The sequence below is a fragment of the Tursiops truncatus genome, chromosome 17, assembly GCF_011762595.2.
Source record: "Tursiops truncatus isolate mTurTru1 chromosome 17, mTurTru1.mat.Y, whole genome shotgun sequence".
NCBI lineage: Eukaryota > Metazoa > Chordata > Mammalia > Artiodactyla > Delphinidae > Tursiops > Tursiops truncatus.
The window spans coordinates 60707069-60733316 of NC_047050.1; the positions used below are offsets into that span (position 1 = coordinate 60707069).

Genomic DNA, 26248 nt, shown 5'->3' on the forward strand with positions numbered 1-26248 from the left:
GGTCTAATGTCTTGAAAAATAATTTCCGCCAACTCACTAGCTTCCAGTGTGCGTTGGTGCCAAGAACATCCAGAGTGTTTACTCTGCTGAGAAAATTAATTGTGACTTTCAGGCACAAACCCTCTCAACTTCCCTCCCAACTCCTCTGGCCTTTTGGATAATCCACACCCAGCCTTTCTTTCCTCGCTGGTATTTCAGAGATGTTCATCTCTTTCTTGCTTCCTCAGTTACCCCCCTCTATAAAGTTTTTTTTTTTTTTCCTTCTCTGCCTAGAAACGTTCTAAATATCTCTTACCTTAAAAATCTCTCCCTACCTTTCCTTTCCTTCACTACCACAATTCTTGAATTAGTAGACTTGACTCTCTGTCCTCTCTTTCTCACTTCTTTTTTCCCTTTATATGCTAAATACTAATTTCTGCTACCCCTTCTTCAAAACTCACCACTCTTCAAAAATGGCTTTTGCAAGGGTAATCAAGTACCTGTTGTCAATAAATCTGGTAGTCTTTTTTCCTCTCAAAGTAATACCACTTGAATTTTCTGCAGTTTAATGCTTTTATTGACCAATCATGCCAACTTTCTTAAAGGTATTTCATCTCTTAGCTTGTACAACAGACTTTCTCCTGGTTCTTTGAAATCTGTGTGCTTTATAATTCCTCCTCAGGTTCCTATAGCACTTTATTTAATTTGTTCCATTCCCTCAGCTTTCTTTCTTTCTTTTTTTTTTTAACATCTTTATTCGAGTATAATTGCTTTACAATGCTGTGTTAGTTGCTGCAGTATAACAAAGTGAATCAGCTACACATATACATATATCCCCATATCCCCTCCCTCTTGCGTCTCCCTCCCACCCTCCCTACCCCACCCCTCTAGGTGGTCACAAAGCACCGAGCTGATCTCCCTGTGCTATGCGGCTGCCTAAGCTTTATTTCTGATGATGCCATCCTTGATTGCTTCTCCTCTCCTCTCTCCTCCCACTGGTTTGTTTCAAGTGCTTCCACACCTTCAGTTATCATGTAGATTCATGTTCCCTAAGTACAGATCTGCACCAAAGGCACCTGGAGGGTTTGTGAGTCTGGGGACTTTGGGAAACAGAATTTTCATAGACATAACCTGCCACAGTGGCAGTAGATTTGGGTTGTGGTAGGGGAGTGGCAAAATGGAGGAAGGTATGCACTTTTCAGACGTACCTGTGAATTTCTAGACATACCCGATGAGAGGTGGGTGGGGATAGCAGGGAATTTCTAGGTGGCTGTATGTGCTTTGAAGAATGGGGCAAGAAATTTAGGATATTGTTTACAATATGATTTCATAGGGATCTACAGTTTGGTAAAGCTTAGGTAGAATCAGGTCACATTGCTCCTTTTATAGATATGCAAATCGAGTGCTCTTGGAGGATTTCAGTGTCAGGGCAGCTCAAAAGCATCTTGGCTGCCACCACAGTGGACAGCTCATAAACACCTATGAGGAGGGTTGCTGATTTTCCAGCTGGAGCTGCTGCTTCTAGGAAGGTTTGTGACAATGTCAAATCTTGGATTGCAGGGCTTTGTTTCTCAAGACGGGTTGGGGCTTGTCTACCATTGGCAAGAAGAGAACGTGGAGTGGGACTCAAGCCTTCATAGGAAGTCCATTGGAGATGAGTCTGTGCCCGGGTGAGTTCACCTGTGATGGCCCTGCACAGATGTCTGCTGCTGATCTTGTCTTCTTGTCAGTTATTTGTTTTTGTTGGGGTAGTGATTGTTCCTTTGATTCCTAGTTTTTGTTTTATTTTAACTAGACTTTGCTCACTGACACTGTGCTTCTAACATTAACCCCATTCAGACTTGGCATCTTCTATAGTTACCTAAGTAACTGCACTTTATTTTGCTAGTGCCTCAATAAATGGATATATTCTGCTGAAAAATGTTATTTCAACACAAGACCCAGGACTTTTCAGTGGCCCTAATTAACACCTAGGATATAACACTCCTTATGATCTTATAACTATAGTTGAAATTTCTCTAGTTTCTGTGGTTCTCAAACTTTAGGGTACATTACAATGTGTATGGAAAAACACATATTCTTGGGCTCCAACCTTAAAGTTTCTAATTTAGTGGACCTGGGATGGGAAGTGAAAATCTGCATCTCTAGTAATTTTCCAGGTGAAGTTGATGCTGCTGGTTTTGGCATTTTGCTAAGGATAACTGCTCTAGTTTATGAAGTTCCTTGGAAAATGTTAGAAACCATTGTTATCTCAGGTAGTAAAGGTTATACAGAGAAAACTTTTAAACAATTTTTTTCTTTCCTTTCTACCTTTTCTTCTCTTTTCTTTATGATTTTTTTTCTTTTCCTTTCCCTCTCTCTCTTTCTCCGTTTTTCCCTTCCTTCCACTAAATCCCCACAGAACATTTTCCTTCTGTCCAGCCAGGTACAGAGGAACCAATATCCGTTCATTCCTGGCCTTTAGACCCATCAACAGAAGATTCCTAGAACTCAGATAAATGATAGGTCCAAGTGAAACTTTTGAGGTTTTAGATCCAAGATCAATTAGTTTGATTTTCAAAGTCAATGTTACTGCATAGTCTTTAGGAGGGTTTTTGCTGTTGAGAGCAAATTTACCCTGAGCTTTCGAAACAACTTAATTCAAGGCTGGGAATCTGAACATGCTAAAATTCAAAACAGGATCCTCCAAGTTAAAACACATGCAATGTCAATGAACCATTTCTTGAAAAGTTACCCTTTGGCCTCTATCTGTTCAGTATAGTAAAGCCTTGATTAATCCTATGAAACCCACCAAACTGAGCCATTAATTGCCCAGATTTTTTTTTCCCACAGCATCTAAAGAAGGTCAATCTGAACAAACAAACTAATTTCAGAGATTTATTTAAAAAAATAAAAATATGGACCTTTGGGCCAGTTCACACTAAACTCAAGTTCTTACATCTTCATATATAATTTTGGGCAACAGAATTCAGAGTTACTAATACTCAGAAACACTGAACTAAAGTTTCAAGCTTTAAAGAAAAAAATTACCTGGATTTGACTCATTATTAAAACAAATAAACAAAAATAAGTGAGAAGTACTGGTGTAGGGGCAACACGGAGCTATGAATAGCATCCTTGGGACTGAACTAGTATACCTTCCCAGGGTCAAGTCCTCCTGCCACGGCCTTGGATATATTGTTGAATCATCTTTTCTGGCTTTGGATTTAATATCATTTATGACAGTATTATGAATGTCAAAAAGTATTGTTGTTGATAACCCTTTGTAAAGTGTAAAACACTGGAAATTGTGGTAGACATTTCTGAAATGGCTCCCAGAAATCTCACCTAGTGATATTTATGCCCTTGTCTAATTGTCTTCTCTTGTGTGTTATCTAGACATAGTGACTTCTTTCTAATAAATAGAATATAGCAAAAGTGATAGGATATCACATTTGAATTAAGTTATAGAAGACTGTGACCTCTCTCTCTCTTTTTCTGCTTTTCTTTCTTTTTCTTGTTTACTTGCTCTGATGAAGCAAGTTGCCATGTTGTGACTTACCCTATGAAGAACCCCATGTGGCAAGGACTGGAAAGCTTCCTCCAGCCACCAGCCAGCAGGGTACTGAGGCCATCTGTCAAACAACCCATGAGATATTGAATCCTCCCAATAACCACATGAGGGAACTTCAAGGTTGACCTTTCCCCAGTTGAGCCTTTTTTTTTTCAATTAAAAAAATTTTTTAACATCTTTATTGGGGTATAATTGCTTTACAATGGTGTGCTAGTTACAACAAAGTGAATCAGCTTTACATACACACACATCCCCATATCTCCCCACTCTTGCATCTCACCGCCACCCTCCCTATCCCACTCCTCCAGGCAGTCACAAAGCACCGGGCTGATCTCCCTGTGCTATGCGGCTGCTTCCCACTAGCTATCTATCTTACATTTGGTAGTGTATATATGTCCATGACACTCTCTCACTTCGTCCCAGCTTACCCTTCCCCCTCCCCATGTCCTCAAGTCCGTTCTCTACGTCTGCATCTTTATTCCTGTCCTGCCCCTAGGTTCTTCAGAACGATTTTTTTTTTTTTTAGATTCCATATATATGTGTTAGCATACGGTATTTGTTTTTCTCTTTCTTACTTACTTCGTTCTGTATGCCAGACTCTGAGTCCATCCACTTCACTACAAATAACTCAATTTCATTTCTTTTTATGGCTGAATAATATTCCATTGTGTATATGTGCCACATCTTCTTTATCCATTCATCTGTCAATGGACACTTAGGTTGCTTCCATGACGTGGCTTTGTAAATAGAGCTGCAATGAACATTGTGGTACATGACTCTTTTTGAATTATGGTTTTCTCAGGGTGTATGCCCAGTAGTGGGATTGCTGGGTCGTATGGTAGTTCTATTTTTAGTTTTCTAAGGAAACTCCATACTGCTCTCCATAGTGGCTGTATCAATTTACATTCCCACTAACAGTGCAAGAGGGTTCCCTTTTCTCCACATCCTTTCCAGCATTTATTGTTTGTAGATTTTTTGATGATGGCCATTCTGACCGGTGTGAAGTGATACCTCATCGTAGTTTTGATTTGCGCTTCTCTAATGATTAGTGATGTTGAGCATTCTTTCATGTGTTTGTTGGCAATCTGTATATCTTCTTTGGAGAAATGACTGTTTAGGTGTTCTGCCCATTTTTGGATTGGGTTGTTTGTTTTTTTGATATTGAGCTGCATGAGATGCTTGTAAAGTTTGGAGATTAATCCTTTGTCAGTTGCTTAATTTGCAAATATTTTCTCTTATTCTGAGGGTTGCTTTTCATCTTGTTTATGGTTTCTTTTGCTGTGCAAAAGCCTTTAAGTTTCATTAGGTCCCATTTGTTTATTTTTGTTTTTATTTCCATTTCTCTAGGAGGTGGATGAAAAAGGATCTTGCTGTGATTTATGTCATATAGTGTTCTGCCTATGTTTTCCTCTAAGAGTTTGATAGTGTCTGGCCTTACATTTAGGTCTTTAATCCATTTTGAGTTTATTTTTGTGTATGGTGTTAGGGAGTGTTCTAATTTCATTCTTTTACATGTAGCTGTCCAGTTTTCCAAGCACCACTTATTGAAGAGTCTGTCTTTTCTCCATTGTATATTCTTGCCTCCTTTATCAAAAATAAGGTGACCGTATATGCATGGGTTTACCTCTGGGCTTTCTATCCTGTTCCATTGATCTGTATTTCTGTTTTTGTGGCAGTACCATACTGTCTTGATTACTGTAGCTTTGTAGTGTAAGCTGAAGTCTGGCAGCCTGATTCCTCCAGCTCTGTTTTTCTTTCTCAAGATTGCTGTGGACATTCGGAGTCTTTTGTGTTTTCATACAAATTGTGAGTTTTTTTGTTCTAGTTCTATGAAAAATGCCATTGGTAGTTTGATAGGGATTGCATTGAATCTGTAGATTGCTTTGGATAGTATAGTCATTTTCACAATGTTGATTCCTCCAGTACAGGAACATGGTATATCTCTCCATCTGTTTGTATCATCTTCAGTTTCTTTCATCAGTGTCTTATAGTTTTCTGCATACAGGTCTTTTGTCTCCTCAGTTAGGTTTATGCCTAGATATTTTATTCTTTTTGTTGCAGTGGTAAATGGGAGTTTTTCCTTAATTGCTCTTTCAGATTTTTCGTCATTAGTATATAGGAATGCAAGAGATTTCTGTGCATTAATTTTGTATCCTGCTACTTTACCAAATTCATTGATTAGCTCTAGTAGTTTTCTGGTAACCTCTTTAGCCAGTTGAGTCTTGAGATGTCTACAGCCACAGTCAACAACTTGATAGTTCAAGGAGAGACTTAAAGCATAGGATCCACAAAATTTACTCCCATATTCCTGCTCCATAAAAATAGTGAGATAATAAATGTGTGTTGTTTTAAGCAACTATGTTTTAGAGTAATTTATTATGCAGTGATAGATAATCAATACAGAAATGAAAGGTGTTATAATTTGAAAATTTGAAGCTTTCTTGGGGAATAATGATAGCCACTTGGTTGCATTTTTGTAAATCTTAAATATAATACCAATAATTACACATCAGAAGTGATTAGCATGGTGCCAACTAATAGCAAATGTTTAACTAATGATATTCATACTTAGCATAAATCCTGCCTCTGAAATCTTTCCTACTCCAATGGTGGTACTATTATATATCCACACAGACTCTAATTTGTATTTGACACAGATCAGAGAAGGTTTTGCTTTAAGATGGATTGAGAGGAGTTTTCGGTGGGGATAAATTGCTGAATGAAATGGCACCTCTGATGCTTTGAGCTTCCCCTCGTGACTGTTCTCAGAGTGGGAGCACACATCAGCTGTATTTGTTAAAAGGAAGATTCTTTAACCTTGCACCTCTATATGCACCTGTTACAGTAATTGATGTATGGCTTGGCAGAGGACTTGAACCGATACGTCATAGATATCGTGTGTGTGTGTGTGTGTGTGTGTGTGTGTGTGTATGGCTAAGAAACACTTGAAAAATACCCAGTATCAATATTTAACAGGGAAAGACAAACTAAAATTACAACAAGATGCATACCCACCAGAAAGGTTAAAACCCACACTAATGCTGTCAGAAGCTCTCATGTATAGGGAAAGGAAAAATAGTACAACCACTTTGGAAAACTGTTTAGCAGTTTCCTAATAGAAGCAGTTAACTTTAGCAGTTAAAGCCACAGTTACTCTATGATGTAGCATTACAACTTCTAAGTATTTATCCAAGAAAAATACAACCATACGTCCACTAAGTTTGGTACAAGACTGTTCATAGCAGCTTTATTCATAATACCTAATCAGTTCATCATCAGAAAAATGGTTAAACAAACTGTAGAATATTCATATAATGGAGAACTACTTAACAATAAAAAAAAGATTCAGCCTAACAATATGAATCTCCACAACATTAGGCTGAGTGAAAGAAGCAAGATGCAAAAAGAGTTCTTACTTATGTACCTACTGTATGATTACATTTTGATGATATCTTAGAAGAGGTAAAACTAATCCATGGTGATAGAAACCAGAACAGTGGCTGCTTTTGTGTGTGAGTGGAAGGAACAGTGGAATTGATTGGGAAGGGGCATGAGGAAACCTTCTGGGATGATGGAAACATTTCCTATGTTGATAGAGGTTTGGGATATATGGATGTCTGCATTTACCAAAACTGATGGAACTGTACATTTAAGACCGATTTATTTCACTTTATGTAAACCATATCTAAATGTTAGAGATATTGACTTTGAGTAAATGCAGGCTTGTGTTGGGTTTTGAGAAGAAAGAGAAGTGTGTGTGTGTGTGTGTGTGTGTGTGTGTGTGTGTGTGTGACTTATCTTGCAATCATGAGAGAAACATTATGGTGATTAAATAACCATGCCCACTTGGGGAAAGAATGAAAACAGATAGAAGGCACTAAATATAACATTTTCTTACCTTAAAAATTTTCCTAAAAATCCCTTAAAAGCATAAAATAATTTTATTAAGGACACATAAAGATAACAATATCAGTTTTTGCTTTGATCTAGAGTCTTATTTGGCAAGTGTCTGAGTGTCAGGTGGAATAAACATGACCAGGTTGCTCTACATTATGGGAATTGACTGTTCTGCAATCATCTGAAAAATTTAAACAACCCAAATGTTACCACTGTAGTTAAGCCCAAAATGTCAATGTCATCTTGCTATCTTGTAACCAAAATAAAAAATCACAATTTTTTACCTTTAACATTAATTTGGTCACAATCACGTAAAGGTGCAAAAAAAGTTTTGCTCAATCAGCTTGCTTTGGTGGGCTATACAGATATAACACTGTTGCTTAAGACACTATGTGTGAAAAAGTTATATTTTGAAGACATTGATTTCTTCCCTTTGTAGTCTTACGATCCAGTGCTGGCTGTGGCATTATTGCTGTGCTTGCATCGATGCTGGTGGTTTACCATTAATGGAAGTATTCAAATGTCTGTGGGTGGACTCAAGAGAGAAGATGGCAACAGATAGCATGTGGTTAGTAAAACAAAGACGAATACTGTGTAGTAGAAACCCAAGCCCAACCAAAATAGATCTTTCCATGGAGAAAGTGGGTTTTTTGAGCCTCAGCTGTTATGTTTAGTCTGATTCTGCAAGATATCAAGGAACAATGCTTGGATATATTCAGCTGTGGTGGGCATTTGTGGCATTTTTTCCTTGCTAAAGAAATAATCTCGGGGTACTTGCTTACTATTATTACAAGCTTAATTAACTGTGGGTTCTGGTAGTAGAATCAGAATGTAGGATAGGAATTTTAAATGGAAAGCAGTCAATCAGGACAAATATTAGAGTTCAGTAAGCAAGTTTATACATTGATTAATACTTTCTTTTTAGTAGCCACAAGACTGTGATTAATATTATTCATTGTTGAGTATTGTCCATTCATAGCATTATGGCAATTGGGCCAACTCTGTACTGGGAAGTTGAAGAAAATACAATGAGAGGTAATTCTGAGTACAGGCATACCTCGTTTTCTTGCACTGTTTTATTGGTCTAGCTGTTTCTTCTTCACAGGGATGGAGAACTATAGTATCGATAATCCCCACATTACTGCTGCTTAATTAGCTCTGATGAACTCCAGTCCCCAAGAAATATTCTTTTCTCATCATCTGTTGTCATTAGCAGTGACAGGAAATGTAGGACTCTTTTCTTAGATTCTTGAATTTTCGGCAGAGCATTATGAAGGGAAGAGTCTTTTTAGTTTAATGTTTATTTGGATATAGTTATCTCAAAAAATAACCAAACGTTTCACAAGTCTGGACTTTTTGGGAGGGGATTAAAATGTACTTTATAGAGAGAGTCTAGGTAGTAAACATCCAAGTATTGAAAATATTTAATGGGAGATGTCCCTGGCACTGGGAAATTATTTAAAACTAATTTTCATCCTGTCATTTCATTTAGTGTATCTCTATTGAATGGATCATTTGAAACTGTCAGAGTTCTGTGAAACCCACTAGGGACAGTCTTTAAAGACCTCTTAATTATGTAAACTGAGATTACTATAGCTTGCCAAATAACACAGTACTTATTTAGAAAAAAAAATTCCTCAGGCAAGAGCACCCAAAATATAAAATCTTTTTCTCTCCACTGCAAGAACTGGAATTTTTGCCTGAGGCTCATCTTTTTTTTTTTTTTTTTAACATCTTTATTGGAGTATAATTGCTTTACAATGGTGTGTTAGTTTCTGCTTTATAACAAAGTGAATCAAAGGTCCCTTTGTTACCAATCACCAGCTGAATGAATTATGCTTTTTTTTAATAATACAAACCAAATCAATCCGTTCCAAAATGAAGGGCTTATTTTTTCTCTGATTATTTCTTCACTTTGTAACCCATCTTGAAGTTCATCTCATTACCCTCATCATTATCAAAACCATGTATTGCCGATGGGCAGTATAGTTACAAAGAAAGGGAAATAGGGAACAGATTACTCAGAATGTAAAAGAACATTTGGTTGACTAGGACGCTAATTGATTTTCACTGAACTCTCCCTCCACCTTTTGGTTTTATATATACTGATTTTGTTGATTAGGTCATTTCTCCAAGGGAGAACAATTGGTGCCAGAGGCTCATTAAAGATGTGGTAGCACATTCAAGGATGAGGGGTTTCTTCAATCCTTCAATCAAAGAAATTGAGGACATAGTGAGAACTAAGGAAAGGAGGAAGGACACTGCTGATTAATACAGTGTTTCAAAGAAATCATCAAAGACCCAGGACCACAAATCCCTTAAGCACATTGATCAGATATTGGCGGGCACATTGCTAAGAAAGAAATTAAAATCTTCATAACATTTGTGGCAATTACTGTCTTGATTCTTTTTTTTTTTTCCTCTCCAGGAGTAAATGAACTGATTCTAAACACAAGGATTAATTCCTCTAAATAATGCCACTTACTCCTTGGAAATCATGGTGTATTGTCCTGCTTCCTCTAAAGCAGGGTTTCTCAATCTTGGCCCTATTGACATTTTAAACTAGATAATTCTTTGTTGTGGGGCCTGTCCTCTGCATTGTAGGAAGTTTAGCAGCATCCCTGGCTTCTCCCCACTAGATGCCTATGTAATAGCTCCCTAGCTGTGACAACCAAAAATGTCTCAAGACACTGACAAATATCCCTTTGAACGTAAATTCACCCCCAGTAGAGATACAGAGGAAGAAAATACAAATTATAAATTATACCAGCCAGTCTATTTTATGTGTGACTGTGTGTCTTAAATGAAGAGCACAACTGATAATAATTTATTGGGTTCCTACAATGCCCCAGTCACCGGACAAACATGTTTTGTCGAGGAGTATTTGGTGGTTAAAAGCACAAAATTGAATCCTATGGAAAACATAAGCAAAATGAAAACATAGGAAATTCAGTCCTATGAAATGAATCATAGGATTGAAGACAAAGCTAAAGAACCAGATGTCAGAAAGACAGGGACCAATGAAGCTCCTGTCCTTTGGAAGTTTCTGTCTTCTAGGTGACAGGACATGATGAATTATCTCAGGGTACATGCATTAGGAAGTCATCTTGAACATTATTTTCAGTCTCAGTTGTCACTGGTTTTGAGATTCAAATTCCATGAAGAAAGCCTGACATCCTAGCCTGGGTCACCTGACCGTCCATTGACCAGGATCAGATGGCCCCTTGACTATCATGACTTGAAGACCTTACCTAATGGGGCAAAATTAGGTACTATCACCCCCGGAATGAATGTATTCTGGGAAGAACAATGACACTGTTGCTATTCCCTTCAACAAGGTTGGAGAGTAAGTATTATCATTATTTACAGATGAGGACATTTCAATTCAGTGTGTAAGTAATTCACACCAGGTCACAAAATTAGTAAATGGTTGAAACAAGATTGAAATTCAGATCTGCTTGACTTTGAAGTCTCTAGTCCTTCCTGCATGTCCCACTGTTTTTATATTTACAGAAGTTCTTAGTCATCCATCTATTTGATTAATCACACTCACAAATAACTTGATGTTTATTGAGGGCCAATGAGATCCAGCTTCATGGTATAAAGTGAATATACTATAAACAAATTACTAGGTAGTTCTAGCTCAGGAGAACCTGAATCCTAGTTGGAGAGACAAAGTTAACCATGAAGAATTGAGAAAATAAAATTGAATGCCAAATTATGTGATGCATATAGGTAAAAATCAAGGAACATATATATTAAGCTACTAATTACTTCAAAAGAAGGAGCTGGAGGAAAACAAGGCTGACATAAATTAGTTTTATTAGGCAGTATTATAAAGGAAGTAGGACTTGAGGTAATTAATAAATGACTTTTAAATTTAAATTTACATCAACCTTGAAACAAGGTATATTAGTTTCTGAGGGCTGTCATAACAATTGACCAGAAATTTATTCTCACAATTCTGGAGTCCAGAAATCTGAAATCAAGATGTTAGGGCACACTCTACCAGAGGCTCTAGGGAAGATTCTGTTCCTTGCATCTTCCAGAGTCTGGTATCTGTCAGCATTCCTTAGCTTGTGGCCCCATCACTCAAATCTCTGCCCCTGTTATTACATGGCTTTCTCCTTTTGTGTGTATGTGTGAGATCTGTCTCTGCCTCACTCTTATAATCACTCTCGTCATTGGATTTTGGGATTACCCAGATAATCCAGGATGATCTCCTCATCTCAAAATCCTTAATTTAATTATATCTGCAAAGACCCCTTTTCCAAATAAGTTGACATTCATAGGTTCTGGGAATTGTAAAACGGACATATTTTGGGAGCCGCCAATTAACCCACTGCACAAATTTTGATTTGCTTTTTGGCTGTGTCCTATAATTCTGTTTTTGTTCCTTGGGGAGATACAGCCCACAGACTTAGAGAAAGATACAATATAGTAATTAAGTTCACAAATTCTGGAATCAGGGAGTGAGTGTTTGATTTGCAATTCTGACACACACAAGCTGTGTCAATTGGGTTGTTATTGACCTCCCAAAGCCTCAGTATCTCATATGTAATAATCATGATAATAATGTTTTTGAGTGTTTATAATACACCAATAACTGTGCATTCATTACACCTATATTTAATCTGAAAAGAAATTCATTGAAGCAGATATTATCAATGTCATCATCTTAATGAGGAGGAGGCTGAAGCATTAGAGAGGTTAAGTAACGTGTCTAGAGTCATAAGCTGGTAAGTGGCATCAAACTCATATTTATGAACTATAACTGTCTTAATATTAGGTTATAACAATACCTAACTAGAAGATTGCTGAAGGTATTAAAAGAGATACCGTCTGGTGTATGAGTCCCTTAACAAGTAGTCATTGTTAAAACTAAACCATAACACCTCACCAAAGAAGATATAAAGATGTAAAATAAGCATATGACAAGATGCTCCACATCATATGCTCTTATTGTCCTTGATACAACCATAATACCTATCAGAACAATGTTTTCCAAGAACTGGTTTTGTTGGAAGCCTTGTGGCTTAACAGATAGTCAAAGTTCATAGGGTGAGGGAGTTAGATAGCAAACATGGAAGAAAGTGTGGGGAGGCAGGAAGAGAAGGCAATGGGAAAACAGGAGATCCTCTGTCATGTTTGTTTTAGTCCTTTTACACGTGTATCGAGTACTGACCACATTCTATACTCTGCACTAAATGTTTACATGCATTGTCTTTACAGTCTTTGCATCAATCATTGAGGATGGGGATGATTTGCTGGCATTTTCTGTGTAGACTCCAAGTCCCACACTGCCAACCAATGAGCAAATATCTCAAGAAAAAAAGCAGTAGAGAATGTGGGGCTAACGTCAATATATTTCCCTGTGCTTCAGGATATTTACCCTTCAGGTCCTAACTGTCTTGGCTTTTCTCTGATGTCTACAGTTAATATTTTGTATTTTATCAATATTTTGTAGTTGTTCTCTGGTAGAAAAGTGCACTTGAGATAAACACCTCCATTTTGCAGAAAAGGGAACTGAGGCTCAGGGTAATTACCTACGGTGAGGCAGCTAGCAAGCAACAAAGCTAACATTACAACCCAGAACTCTAATTCCAGTAAGTATACTTTTAGCTCATTGTTTTCACTGAACTCACTGGACACTTGCAAGTTTCAGAATATAGTGTACACTTTACATTTTAATTGGATATTTTTGTTAAATAAAGGAATTAGTAGTTGATTCAATTCTCCCATAAAACACAAATACCACTGCAAAATAGTATCCTATGTTAAAAGACTTTTGCCTTAAACCATTATCTTTTTACTTACTTGTTCTATTTTTAAATTACATCAGCATAAAAATAAAGCATATTCATTCAACACAGTAACCTATACTTAGTGATAAACATTAGGCAATTCTTAAACAAACACAAGGAATTACTAGGGCAACTGAAATAATATAAGCTTGCAACATGCCAAGAGGTCACATGCATTGAAAAAGAATGGGACAAATGAGTCTGTCTGTATTGTTTACTGCCACTTTTGTTGAAATAAACTCTGGATAGGCAATTTTTCCTGTGAGGAACTGTGGTTTTGCTGGTGGTTTTTTATGAATCTGTGCAGCATATAATTGATGGTTTTTCAGTTATGAAGAGAATTACTAATATGTACCCAAACACACTATATGAGGGTGAGAACGTTCAAGCACTGACTAGAAAATTGGGAATTTTCAAATATAATAAAGAGAGGAAGAATTTGTCTTTTAAAATTTAATTTATATACAGTTTCTATCATAGGTTAATTTTTAAGGCTTTTTAAAAACAGTTTTAGGTTCACAGCAAAATTAAGAGGAAAGTACAGGGATTTCCCATCTCCCTCTTGCTCTGGACAAATGCATAACCTTCCCCATTATCAACTCCCCCAAGAATAGTATATTTCTTACAATTGATGAACCTACGTTGACACATCGTATTACCCAAAGTTCATAGCTTACATTTCAGCTCACTTTTGGTGTTGTACATTATACAGGTTTGAACAAATGTATAATGACATATATCTATTATTACAGCGTCATACAGACTTTTTTCACTGTCCGAAAAATCCTCTGTGCTCCACCTATTCATCCCTCCCTCCGTAAACCCTGGAAACCCCTGATAGTTCTACTGTTTCCATAGTTTTTCCTTTTCCAGAATGTCATATAGTTGGAATCAAGGAACATTTATAACCGAGCTCAGCAAACACTTAGCATTTAACTTGGGAGTAAGGTTAAGCAATCCCCATTAATGCCACTTAGAAGTTCTAAAATATGATTGCAAATTTTTTGACACCCCCAATTGAGAGGTGAGGTCTGTGTCCCCTTCCTTTTTATTTGGGGTGGTGTAGACTCATTTTTCACTAGCAGAATGTAGTAGGAATTACACTATGTAACTCCCAAAGCTAAGTCAGAATACAGTTTCTACTTGGTTCTGTTGGAACACTCACCTTTGGAGTCCTGAAACAGTGTGGAAGAAGTCTGCCACTCTGTGGCTACCATGCTATGAGGAAGCTCAAGCAAGAAAGGCCACTTGTAGGTTCTCCAACTGATAGCCCCAGCTGAGGTCCCAGCTAATAGTCAGCATCAACCACTGGGTAGGTGAATTAAGATACCTCCTGATAATTCCAGCTCCAACTGTCCTGTCACACCCAACCATTGAGTTTTTTTCAGCTGAGGCCCTAGACATTGTGGAACTCTCTCTGAATTGCTGAACTTCGAATGTTGAATTTAATAAAATTGTTGTTTCATGTTGAAAAGTTTTGAGGTAGTTTGCTATGGAGCAATACTAATGGAAACAAACTCTCTTCTCTTCTGCTCCTAACTCTTGTGTTAGTAATAGGTTAGGTGTTTAGGGAGGTAACTGACTTATTACAACACATCAAGGGAACATTTATATAAGTGATCAGCAAACTTTTAGTGGTAGATCTTCAGTTGGAATTTAGCAAACTCCACGAATGCTACAGTGGATTGGTAGCTAACTTGGGAGCTGTCAAGGAAAGAGCAAAACTTTAACATCTGAGTCACTGTTTTCCTCTCTACCGCATATCCTGCTAATATCCTCAATGACTCAAGAATTAATGTAAATGACCCATCCAACTCCACTCTTAGGCATCTTTACTATCACAGCATTCCGTTCTGTGATCCACACTCTTAACTTATCTGGAATCAGTCCAAATCAGTCTCATCCAGCTTTCACAGATACTTGCTCTTCCACCTCAAAGAACCATCTATTCCTTGTCTTTCCATTTGTTTCTCTATGTGGACCCTCCTGGCTTCATTTTACTTCACTACTTAGCCTAGACTTCTTGGTTAATCATTGACACAACTTGGATACCAGCACTATCAACTCTTGCTCTTTTTTATTTCCAAAGCATCTGCCTCGCAAACTAAGACCCCAGATCAACTGACCATTTGCCTTCTCACCTCCTAAAATTGGACTATGAAGAAAATTTCAGGAAAATAATTACTATAATATATGAATTGGCACCACTATAAACGTATGATTTTTCAACTTCGTGTGGACATTAACCTTGGCCAGTTAACCCATCTTTTCACTTATCCTTGGTCATGATCCTTTTCCTTCTGTCAGCAAATATTCCAAAGTTCACCCCTTTCCTGAACTCAGAACACACATTCCCTTCCTCAGATGTCTTCACCTTCTACATCACCTCGAAAATGCACACACCATCACTTTTATCCTCTTACTTAATCTTTCTTCTTATCTGTATCATCCTTCTGGGAATCAGAAGAGGAGTTATCCCTGTATTGGGATAATTTGCATGGATCAGTTCTCCATCTATACTCTTATCTCCACTCATCTCTTTTGGGACTAGCTCTATATATGATTTCATTTTCTTCTGTATATTAAACCATTTTAATTCTGCTGTCTCTTTTTCCTCCCACAATCTAGCTTATCTTATCCTAAAAATGTTCATAAACCTTCCCTTGACTCTGACATCCTCTTTACAAACCCACTTGGTACTCTCTGTTTCCTCCAGTTTAAGCTTCTTATGAGGTCTTCTACCATTACTATCTCTGTGTCACTTCCCATTCATTCCTCCACATATCTCCATCAGCATGTAAACTGGTATTTTTCCCATCTTAAAATACAAACAAACTTTTCTTTACCCTACTCCTGCAAGTCTCCTCAATTTCTTTATACCCATTTATAAAAACATTTCTTAAAAGAGTTGTTTCCAATAAAGTTTTTATCATCACCGTTCCACTGAAACTTCTTTTGTCAGGTCCTCTAATCACTTCCATGATGTTAAATCCAATTGCCAATTTTCAGCCCATATCCTGACCTATTGGTAGCATCTGATGTACTGGACTATTCTCTCCCTCCTTCTACACATACTTTATATACTCAGCCTGTAGACTTCCAAATTTTCTTGGTTTTCCCCCTTCTTTCCCTGTCTTCATCTGGTTCCTCTTCTCCCCAAACCCATAGTCAATGGTCCTTTTCTGATCTACTCTTGCTGTCTTGTTAGTCTCAGCTGGTTATAGAGCTTTAAGTTCCCTCTATATGCCAATGAACTAAGTTTATAGCTTCAGCTTATATCTGTCTCTCAAACACCAGACTCACATAACAACTACCGTTTTAAAATCTCCTCTTGGATATCTAAGATTTATCTCAACCTTAACATGTCCATAACTGAATTCTGTACTTCCACCTAAACTCTGCTCCACTTACAGCCTTTCCCATCTCAGATGATGATCATTCCATCCTTGAAGTTTTTCTGGCAAAAACAGAGTAATCCCTGATGTCTTTCTGTTGTTACTCCTACATAGAATTTACAAGGAGATCCTATCGGTTCTACATTTAAAATACATTCACAGTTCAGCCAATTCTTACTTCCTCCACTCTTACTACCGTAGTCTGAGCATCATTATCAATTGCCTTAATAGTGTTCTTTTTAGTAACTCTGATCTGTTTTTGCCTGTCCTATAGCTTATTCCAAACATGGTGGCCAGAGTGCTTCATTCCTCTGCTTAAACCCTGCAATGGCACTCCTTTTCACTCAGAGTAACAGCCAGAGACAAGACAATGGCCTTTAAGTATCTCCATGACCCTCTATCATCACATCTTTGACCACTAACTTTTTTGTTGCTACTCAAACATTCCAGTCACTTTCTAGGGGCTTTACTAAGAAACTACTGGCTGTTTCTTAAGCCTGGAATAATCTTTTATCAATTACCCACATAGCTAACTCTCAAAATTCTTCGAGTTTTTGTTCAAAGGTAATCTCCTCAATGTGGTCTGATATGACTGTACTATTAAAAAGAGTCTGTACTCTCTTGACATTTCTTATTTTATAGGCTTGTTATTTGCCCCTTAAGTGTTGGAATTTCCCGGGATTTCATTCTTGCTCTATTTGTTTTTCCTCTCTTCATGCAATTTCTAATGACTCCCAGATACGTATCTCTAGCCTTAACTTCTTTCCAGTGTTTATGTGCTGAACATACAGAAAGATCTTTAAGGAGAGGTTTGCATTAAATATCCTTCTACACCTCCCTCCCTTTCATTTCTATTTTCTGGACCACTAATAGCCAATATTCCTTCTTCCAGTCAATTTATATCTAGCTTATCTAGCTAATATCATCCTCCTTAATATGAGTGCCTCTCCTGAGGAGCACTTAAGCCTGTGCATATCAAATGGTAAATCCTTATTCTTGTGGATCTGTGGTAGTACTGAGGCTACAAAAAAAAAAAAAAAAAACCATAACTTTGACACATATTGACAGAGCATAAATTATTCTCAGTGAAAAAATGTTGTTATTAAAATATTGTTTCTATACTAAAACTAACATAGGAAGGAAATATTATGCTCAACAGTCATCTGAGAAAAAAATTTATTTAATTTCTTTTTCTTAGGAGTACTTCTCTGAAGAATTAAGAATAATAAGCTTATGTTATTAGTCCTATCTGGAGTGATGTGCATGGTAATTTGGGATTCCTATGGAACAGCACAACTTTGAAGCAATAGGACTAACTCTCCATGATCAAAGAATTTCAGGCACCATAGTTACAGATAGGAGAGAAAACTTTAGTCAGTTTTTCTCGCAAAACATAGGACAGTTCTTCCTCTGCACATGTATAATTGAGACCTGGCAAAGATAAATAGCAAACAATTTAAGTTTTAGGAGTAATCCTAGACCTCTCTTTCCCTTGCCTTCACACCCTCTAATGTGTAGTCATTCAACTCCATTTTTTTTTTTGGAGTTTCACATCTGTCCTCTCCTATCTACTCCAATTGCTATAATCATAATCCAAACACTCCTAGATCTTCCCTGAAACACAGCAATGGTCTCTAACATCTTTTCCCTCTTTTTCTAGTGTCATCTGTTCTAATCTATTATCTACACTGACCACAAAATAATTTTTCTAAAATGCTAAGCTCCTTTCAGTGGTTTTTCATTACATACAATGTAGATCCAAACACTGGTGCCACATAAATTTGCTCCATGATTTTGCCTCTGCTGTTTCCCTCATCTTCTCGGTCATTGTTCCTTCACACGCCCTCGACTTCAGCCCCAGTGCTGTGCTTCATAGATCTGTGGAGCTGCTGGGCTTCTTCTCATGTGATTCACTATCCACATTCTACTCATTTTGTCTGGATGACCCTTTCTTCCTCCTCTCTCCTGTAATAGCTTAATAAATACAGAGGCTATATATATTTTCTAAGTGGGAAAGACAGGAAAGCAGGAAAAGAATAAAGGAAGGAAGAAAGGAAAAAAGAAAGCAAAGAAGAAAGGAAGGAGGGAGGGAGGGAGGGAGGGAGGAAGGAAGGAAGGGGGGAAGAAAAGTATCAGATAAATGTTTTATTGTAGAGTTAATCATGGGAATGACATCTCTGTCTTTTCTGATCTGGGCTTTTCTTTCTGCAGATATTTTAGGCTCCCGTCACTTTACTACTCTGGAATGAGAATATTTATCTGGACAGTAGGGAAGCTGCAAAACTTCTTTGGCTTCTGTGGTTGTGGTTATTTCTTTCTAAATACATAGGGGAGAAACTTCAGCTAGCTGCTGCCTGTGGTGTCAGCTACACTGTTTGAAGTCCCTGGTGAGGAGACAGCTCGATGCCACAGTGGCAATTAGGAGCCACAGAGAATTGTTAGCTGAACTTGATGTTCTAGTTGGCAAGTTTAACACATACTCTACTCCCAGATAATTGGGTAGCGTTATGATCACATCATACCACCAGCCCTGGCGTTATTATAGATGGGCTTTTTCATGATAAGAAGGAATGGGTAGCTTCCTCACAATTATAATTTTGGCTAGACTAGCTTCCCTTCCTCTTAGGCTCAAAGTGAATTAGCCATAGAAATACTGACATGTCTGAGAAATTTATTTCACTTGGATTTTTTTTCCAGGTTTGACATAACTGGCTTCATATCTGCTTAAAGAAGGAAGCATTCATGCCCAATTTCAGCTTCTTGCTGTTAGGAGTATAGTTGGTTTATCATCATTTCAGTGTCAGAAATATCTCAGTGATCTGAAATATGCAGAGATAACACTACTTTTTTTACTTAGAGTAAGAAAGCTGGAAGGAATCTTGAACATTGCCTACTTCAAGTTCCTCATTTTATTTTTAAGGGAGCTGGAAAGCAGAATGGTTCAGTGACCTGCCCACAATCACACATTAATCAAGTAGCAGAAGAACTAGGATTAAGTTTCCAACCAGCTTTCTTTTCAGTTCATTGTGTTATAGCCAAAAGTTGTCTAAAGCACTCAATGTTTTCTTGTTTTCTCAAAATGAAAATATCATTATCTGATGATAAAAATAATACATTTCCATCATAGAGGATAATAGTATACTTAATGAATGTTGACCAAAAAGAGTGAAGCCAGTTTTGAAGATAGGTTCTAATGATGTGAAACAGGGTTTTGTCCTTAGCCTTGTTCTGTTCAAGATTATTGACACTGTCTTGGATGAAGGGATAAAACGTATGCTTGTCAAATATGTAGAAGATATTAACCTGGGAGAGAGAGGCAATGCTGTGGTTTGCTTTAAATAATCAAATAATGGCTAATGAGAATCTACTATGAACCAGATAGAAATTAATCTTCATAACCGTCCTACAAGGTAGCTATTCCGTATCAGTCATGCCCCAGTCAGGAAACCAGAATCACACTAGGTATTTTGTCGAGAAGAATACTGAGAATTGATTTATCTGAAATTTGAAGTCTGAAACAGCAAAAAATGAAACACTGAGATAACACAAAAAGCAGCATTCATTGCTAGGCTGGAGAAATAAAGGGAAGGGATTGGGGTTTTCAGAATCTAGAAATGCAAATGAGGGACTTGCAGAACCAGAATCCAGACCTCTGAGGAGAAGTGGGTACTCCTCCTCCTCAGGAACTGGAAGATGTCCCTGTGCGAGCTAAGGACTCAAGCTTTGGGGGAGGGAGTGCCAGCTGGCTGTTGCTGATCCCTCAAGAGTTTGGAGGAGGGCCCTTGTAGAGCTAAGGCTCAGACCTCTGAGCGGGGGTGCTGTCAGCTGCTGCTTATAGCTCTGAGAAGACGCAGTAAACTGGTTCCGGGCGTACCAAAGAAACTGAAGACCAGAACCAACTGCTGCTGTTGGGAGAAGGGTGTGGCTGGTCTGACGCTGAACGGAATGGCAAGCTCAAGGAGGATATCCCTCTTTCCTCGTCCCCTCTTCCAGTTCCCTCTAGTGGCCCCTACTGACAAAACATAATAGGAACCCAACAAACAAAGGAAGATGAAGTTTTCAGTCTCAGCCTCTCATCACAGCATAAAATACAGAGGGGAAAGATTTTGTCATTCACTTAACTTTCAATAAATGTTTGTTGAGTACCTACTATGTGCCAGGAATTACCGTAGGTCTGAGTTCTGAGGTCTGAAACCTCGTTTCTTCTTCTGTGAAATGGGGATATTTGTGCCTCCCTCAGAGAGATAAAGATTAAATGCTGTACATTTATGATAAAAACTCCCCAGAAAGTGGGCATAGAGGGGACCTACCTCAACATAATAAAGGCCATATATGACAAACCCACAGCAAACATCATTCTTAATGATGAAAAACTGAAAGCATTTCCTCTAAGACCAGGAGTGAGACAAGGATGTCCACTCTCACCACTATTATTCAACATAGTTTTGGAAGTCCTAGCCATGGCAATCAGAGAAGAAAAAGAAATAAAAGGAATACAAATTGGAAAAGAAGAAGTAAAACTGTCACTGTTTGCAAATGACATGATACTATACATAGAGAATCCTAAAAATGCCACCAGAAAACTACTAGAGCTAATCAATGAATTTGGTAAAGTTGCAGGATACAAAATGAATGCACAGAAATCTCTTGTATTCCTATACACTAATGATGAAAAATCTGAAAGAGAAATTATGGAAACACTCCCATTTACCATTGCAACAAAAAGAATAAAATACCTAGGAATAAACCTACCTAGGGAGACAAAAGACCTGTATGCAGAAAACTATAAGGCACTGATGAAAGAAATTAAAGATGATACCAACAGATGGAGAGATATACCATTCTTGGATTGGAAGAATCAATGTTGTGAAAATGACTATACTATCCAAAGCAATCTACAGATTCAATGCAATCCCTATCAAATTACCAATGGCATTTTTTACGGAGCTAGAGCAAATCATCTTAAAATTTGTATGGAGACAGAAAAGACCCTGAATAGCCAAAGCAGTCTTGAGGGAAAAAAACAGAGCTGGAGGAATCAGACTCCCTGACTTCAGGCTGTACTACAAAGCTACAGTAATCAAGACACTATGGTACTGGCACAAAAACAGAAACATTGATCAATGGCACAGGATAGAAAGCCCAGAGACAAACCCATGTACCTATGGTCAACTACTCTATGACGAAGGAAGCAAAGATATACAGTGGAGAAAAGACAGTCTCTTCAATAAGTGGTGCTGGGAAAACTGGACAGCTACATGTAAAAGAATGAAGTTAGAACACTCCCTAACACCATACACAAAAATAAACTCAAAATGGATTAGAGACCTAAATATAAGACCGGACACTATAAAACTCTCAGAGGAAAACATAGGAAGAACACTCTTTGACATAAATCACAGCAAGATCTTTTTTGATCCACCTCCTAGAGTAATGGAAATAAAAACAAAAATAAACAAATGGGACCTAATGAAACTTCAAAGCTTTTGCACAGCAAAGGAAACCATAAACAAGACGAAAAGACAACCATCAGAATGGGAGAAAATATTTGCAAATGAATCAACGGACAAAGGATTAATCTCCAAAATATATAAACAGCTCATGTAGCTCAATATTAAAGAAACAAACAACCCAATCCAAAAATGGGCAGAACACCTAAATAGACACTTCCCCAAAGAAGACATACAGATGGCCAAGAAGCTCATGAAAAGCTGCTCAACATCACTAATCACTAGAGAAATGCAAATCAAAACTACAATGAGATATCACCTCACACCAGTCAGAATGGGCATCATCAGAAAATCTACAAACAACAAATGCTGGACAGGGTGTGGAGAAAAGGGAACCCTCTTGCACTGTTGGTGGGAATGTAAATTGATATAGCCACTATGGAGAACAGTATGGAGGTTCCTTAAAAAACTAAAAATAGAATTACCATATGATCCAGCAATCCCACTACTGGGCATATACCCAGAGTAAACCATAATTCAAAAAGACACATGCACCCCAGTGTTCATTGCAACACTATTTACAGTAGTCAGGTCATGGAAGCAACCTAAATGCCCAATGACAGACGAATGGATAAAGAATTTTTGTACATGTATACAATAGATTATTACTCAGCCATAAAAAGGAATGAAATGGAGTCATTTGTTGAGACATGGACGGATCTAGAGATTGTCATACAGAGTGAAGTAAGTCAGAAAGAGAAAAACAAATATCGTATATTAATGCATGTATGTGGAACCTAGAAAAGTGGTATGGATGAGCCAGTTTGCAGGGCAGAAGTTGAGACACAGATGTAGATAACAAGCGTATGGACATCAAGGGGGGAAAGTGGCTGGGGGTGGTGGTGGTGGTGTGATGAATTGGGAGACTGGGATTGACATGTGTACACTGATGTGTATAAAATTGGTGAGTAATAAGAACCTGAAGTATAAGAAAACAAACAAACAAAACAACTAATACTAAACTTTCTTTGGGTTATTTGTATGGAAATATGTTAATATAAATGTTTCAGATATTACATGAAATTTCTAAAAATCTTACGTGTTCTGGTATAACGTTATAAGTCATAATTCTAGTTAGTACTTTAAAATGTATATCTCAGAAATAACTAAATTTCCTTGTCAATTCCATTATTATGAACTTTCATAAATCTTTAACTGTGGTCATTTTTAAGTCTTTTGTCATTTACAGACAGTTCTGGGTGTACTCTGTTGCTTTTGCAAATATGTTCATATAAAAGGGTTTCATCTTCAAGGAATTCATGGAAAAGACTCTGACAAGTACAGGTTTCTGGTAAATGACTATACTGCTGAACTGAATGAATAAGCATTTTCAGAACTCTAATGGAAAACTGTTGAACTCATAAAAGTGCTAACAAAAGATCAAGATAAAAAAAATTAATTACATGGGACTGAGTGAACTGATGAGGATGATTATAATTTTTGTGACTTTCTGTTTGAATAAAAAAAAAAAAATCCCAGAAGGACTCAGAGGCAAAAAATATACAAATCAATTTTCACTGCAAAGTAAAGGAGCTGTTGCAGTGGAGGATTCCTGGACTGAATGTCAATATTATGACATGTTATGAGTGCGTTTCATGTTTGGTAATTGCAATCATTGTTGCTTTTGTTGTGGTCATACATTTACAATGCTTGGTGTCAGTCTATTTATCTCTTGTAAAATAAAATACAGTGTGTGTGTGTGTGTGTGTGTGTGTGTGTGTGTGAAAAAAAAAAGAAGTCACCCAGAATTGGCCTAAAAATAAAATAAAATAAATAAATAAATAAATAAACTGGGAAAAAAAAAGATTAAATGGTGTAAAGTATTTGAAGACTTTACATCGTGCCTGATAATGATTATCTACCGTAGCAGAATGAAACATGGCAGGTCCTTGATATTCATCAAATATTGCTGATATTCAAGAGACAGTAGACCTTGACCTTATTCCACCATGGTGTTTTAAACGGTGTGATTTTGAATTTCATTGGATGGAGAATACCCTCTTCATCTTTCAGTCTCCACCACTCCACATTGGTTCATCTTACTATTTTACATGTTTAAGCCTGGCTCCCAAAGGCTTTTGAGTTTTGGAGATCTGTTCTAGAATGAAATTCCATACTTCATCTCCTCCCTCTCAGGTAACTAATTCAATATTTTAGCAGCTTTGGTTATCAATTTTTAAAATTTCTTCTAGCTGTGTGTTTATCCTTTTCAAGCACTGAAAAACTAAAAAGTGGTTTCTACTCTCTTTAGGAGAATAAACCAAAATCCAAGAGCAAGAAGCCTTTTGGCATTTTTTGGAAAATTTAGCTATAAATAAGGAGACAAAGAATGACTACTGCATTTTTCTTTAAAGTATTTTTACATGTTCAGTTTGAGTATGGTAGTAGCTTGGGGGAATTAAAGCTATTTCAATGATGTTTTTAGATGTACTCTTTAGACATATTCTTTAATCTTTGCCATATTGTCAATTAGTATTTAAATACCCTCTGGCACAAATACATCATTTCTATGTTGATTTATTTGGGAACTGATCTCTCTAAATTCTTGGTCACTGAAATCATGCTAATAAAGCACCGTATTTAAGTGTTCTGTTCTTGTATTTATGCGGTTTTTTGTTAGTTATTTTTATTTAGGAAACATTTTCTAGAGCAATGAACCATAGAATAATCAAGTAACCTGCTTGATAAAATGCTTCCAGATGGTGTTAGATACATGGAAAAGGGTGTTTTTTTTTTCAGCCTACCCAGAATGTTCCTAAATAGCCAATTCTAGTTTTTATAAGTCAGTGTTTCCAAAGCTGCTACCTGTTTCAAACATAAGGGGGACAGGCTTATGGGGTATGAAGTGGCTAAGTATTGGGATCAGCTGGGACTAACTAGGTGCTGTGAACGTTAACAGATTAAGGAGAAGTATGTGAGAAGAATCCTGCTGTAATAATAGGTTAACCAGTTCATAAATCCAGCTGCGGAGGAATCAGGTGTAAATAGTTCTGAAAGGCTCATGCCATAAAGGGTCTCTGTTTACCTTACAGGGGTGTCCACAGTCTTGAGCCACCTCTCAGATATGTGGAACAATCTCTCTTCTGCAGCTCTACTGGCCACAACGTGCAAAAATCACTTTTCATGAAAACAAAATAAAACTCACAGAAGAAGTATGCAATAATTGGCCCTGGGACCCAAGCAAATCAACTCAGGATTCTTTTGCAGGATTGCTGATTAACTTTTGGGAAAAAGTTTGCTTCTGCTGATATTGCTACATTAGAGGTTATGAAGTTGGGTACTGTTACCATTTTCAGTAATATTCATATAAAGCCAAGCAGAGACAATCAGAGATTAACAATAAATGCAGTCAAAATGAGAAAGTCCTGATGGGCTGAGTCTGTTGAAACCAAGCCCTGTTCCCTGTATCTCTTTGATTCTCTGGGCAAATCTAGTATTCTTCTCAGCATATGGGCCAATAAGCCCTGATGTTAAATTTAAACTTGTTTGAATTGGGTCTCTGGCACTTGAAATTGAACATTTTTCCCATCATGAGATGAGATAACTTTAAGAAATGTGTTAGGAGGAGTGGGAAATGGTAAAACTCTCCTTCAATAGATTGCAAAGCAGGAGTTTTCAGTCTCTTCTCTGTTGAGATACAAATGATGAATTACGTCCTTTAGTGAGACATACTCCTATGTGTAGGTTCCAGGTTAATAGTAGCTGTCATTCCATCCCTTTATCTACCATTCTTAAAAGCATATTAAAGTTCTGATGTTCTGGTTATCTGATACATAACAAACCACCCCAAAACCAAGTATCATAACACAACGAACATTTTATTAGTGTGCACCTGGATACCTTCTCTGTTCCGTAATGTCTGGGACCTCAGCTATAAGGACTCGGATGCCCGGGAGTGACTTGAATGGCTGGAGCATGGAATCATTTGGTGCCTTCTGCCGTCATGCCTTAGGAGGTATGGCAGAAAGAATAAACTCAGCTGGAACTGTTAGCCAGAATGCAAGACTTCTCCATTATGGTGGTTTCGGGGTAGTCAGACCTCTTACATGACAGTTCAGGGACCTCAGAGAAAGTGTTCCAGTAAGTAAGAAGGAAGTTGCTTGACCTTTA

General features: G+C 37.5%; 1 long non-coding RNA gene across 1 annotated transcript in view; it reads left to right on the plus strand.

Moving 5' to 3' along the window:
- The window catches only part of LOC141276865 (uncharacterized), a 204897-nt gene that overhangs the window by 151137 nt on the left and 27512 nt on the right, over positions 1-26248 (plus strand). The gene's annotated exons all lie outside the window — the stretch shown is intronic.